This window comes from Octodon degus, unplaced genomic scaffold, assembly GCF_000260255.1.
Source record: "Octodon degus isolate 3935 unplaced genomic scaffold, OctDeg1.0 scaffold00093, whole genome shotgun sequence".
Taxonomy (NCBI): domain Eukaryota; kingdom Metazoa; phylum Chordata; class Mammalia; order Rodentia; family Octodontidae; genus Octodon; species Octodon degus.
Window position 1 is genome coordinate 10,452,497 of NW_004524669.1, and position 2,522 is coordinate 10,455,018.

The window sequence follows — 2,522 nt, forward strand, 5'->3', positions numbered from 1 at the left end:
CTCATCGGGGGCGGGCGGACCCGCGGGCGGCCCTCAGCGTCGGCTCGGCTCCGCGGCGCAGCTGGCGGCGGCGGCGTCTCCGAGGCTCCCGCTCTGCCGCAGTCGCCGCCATGTAAACCGGCGCGCGCGAGAGGGCGAGGGAGGGCGGGATGAAATAAGTTTTAGATAGAAACCATTCCATATTCAGCTGTCACCTACTGACTGAAAGCAGCAAACCTTAATGTCGGTTGGTGTGTTCCAGTCAAGATCTCAGAAAGGTCCAGGCACTGATTAAGATGGTTTCTAATGCCCTTTGCTCCTTTCCCTGTATTTCCACTTACTGCATTTCTCCACACCCGTGCTTGTCCTAAATTAGAAATTAAATGTAGGAACTTGAGTAGATTCGCTACTTGTGGCAAGAACGCATCACAGGCGGTGCTGCATTTTCCATCCTTGACACGAGGAGTGGCATTTTTTGGCTGTCCTATGTCAGCGACGCTCATGGTGTGATGGTGTAGGTGACATCAGTTGGGTGCAGCTGCTGTCAGTGTCCCATTCCTTCCTCACCAAGTGACGACGTCTCCTGGACAGATGTCCTCGGAATCCATTATTTTATTAGGGTTCAGGCGGTGGAGGGGTTTCTAGTTCTTTGATTTCGTCTACATGTATCAGCTCTTTCTTTTGTTTCCATTTTGTGTGGTGTTACTGAAGCACAAACAAACACGCACACAGACCGTCTGCTCGTTTTCCTCACCGTGTAGCCTGGTGTTGGGAGTGGTGACTCGGCTGGCCAGCTGGGCTGCTCTTTCCACGATGGCCTTGCAGTTCTTAGAGGAGACGTTGTGAGCAATCTCTGCACAGTAAGACTTGTTGCACCTCAGCAGCACCTCCAGCTCCTTAATGTTGTTCACCAGGAACTTCCGGAAGCTGCTGGGCAGCATGTGCTTTGTCTTTTTCTTACTTCCATGACCTATGTTGGGCATCAAGTCCAGGCCCTTGACCCTCCCCCGCACCCTGCTGTGGATGCCTCTGGGTTTCCACCAGTTGTGCTTAATTTTGACATAGCTGTCTGACTGGTGCCGGATGAACTTTTTGGTCCTCTTTTGGGTGATCTTGGGCTTCACAAGGGGCCTGAGGGCCACCATGGTGCCAAGTGGGAGACGGCTGCCACCCTGTAGGCAGCACCGAGGAAGAGCTCAGCTCTTAGTGTTGTGAAAAGGACAATTTTCTCTCTTCATTTCTTTGATTATCTTGAGCTGCAGTTGACTTTTTTTGACGTTGGGTCTGCCTATGCAGCTCAGGCCCATAGTGCTCCTTCTGATTTCTGCCTCCCTAGTGCTGGGATTACAGACGTACGCGTACGCTGCCACACCCAGACTCCATTGCTAGCTCAGTGCGCCTGGGAGCAGGGCTGGCATGGCGTGAGGTGCCAGGGATTGAACCCTGGTCCCTGCGCTTAATTAAGCAAGTGCTTAGTCTGCTGAGCTATATCACCAGCCCTTGCAGTTGACTTTTTAAAAAAGCAAAATAAGTACAGTACTTCATTTCCAGAATAGCAGGCTGGTGCTCTAGCAAGCGCCTATGGGAATACAGAGAGAATGAGATTGAGATGTTTAATTTTATTATCATTAGCTAACCTTGGGGTTTGCAGAGCTGCTGTTTCAGTCCCTTTACTGCTGCTTCAGCTCCCAGCGTGTCCTGTTTTTACTCATGGAAACCCTCCTAGTTGGCTTCCTGGGCCTTTTGAGGCGCTGTAAATGCTGTAAACGCTGCCTCTCTGTTTTTGGGTTTGGCATGCATGTGTCACAGCCAGTGGCATGTTTTTGCCCCAGCCCCAAGTACTATGGTGATTATAAAATACTAACAGTGATAATAGGCTTTTCTTAGCACTTGAAAATTTTATACCCTTTTGCTCCCTAAATTTCTAGTCCATTTCTTCCATAAAATTCTGTATTTTCACATTGAAAGTTTGTTGTAGGCCATTTGCACCATAGTTCTGTATAGTACCAACTGTTTTTAAATGTCCTATGACAGGAAAGTGAATGAAAAATTTTTCCAAGATTGCGTTTTTGTTGGGACTATTAGTAGTGTTGTGGGTTCTACCTGGGGGGCCCCCGAAGCCTCCTGTGCACATGGGTGGGGTTCGTGGAGGGGGACTGGAGCATGAGGGGCCGCAGCCACCCGTGCTCTTGGGAGAGTTGTGGTAGGAGGAGGCCGTGGCTGGGCGCAACGGAACCCACACGCGGTCTCCGCCCTGCCTCGGCTGCGGTGAGGCGAGCGGGCTCCCGCGCGGGCCTTCCCCGCCTGGCTGCGGGCGCCCAAGTGAGCCTCCGCCCCTTTAACGGGAGGTCAGGCACTGCGGGACGGCCGGACGGGACCAGTCTTCAGTGATAACAACCTGTATCCGCGCTGTTTGACACCACAGGACGCGGAGACGTGGGTGCGGCGCAGGCCCCAGGTTCCTGGCCCGAAGGGCGGCGGCGGCCGCGGGCGCTTCCCCGGGGTCTCGGGCCCTGAGCCGCGCGCGAGAGGGGCACCCGCCG

The 2,522-nt window shown here is 53.3% G+C and overlaps 1 pseudogene; it reads right to left on the minus strand.

The window, feature by feature from the left end:
- Positions 1-647: 647 nt before the first annotated feature.
- On the minus strand, positions 648-1,124 carry LOC101581944 (annotated as a pseudogene).
- Positions 1,125-2,522: the final 1,398 nt, after the last annotated feature.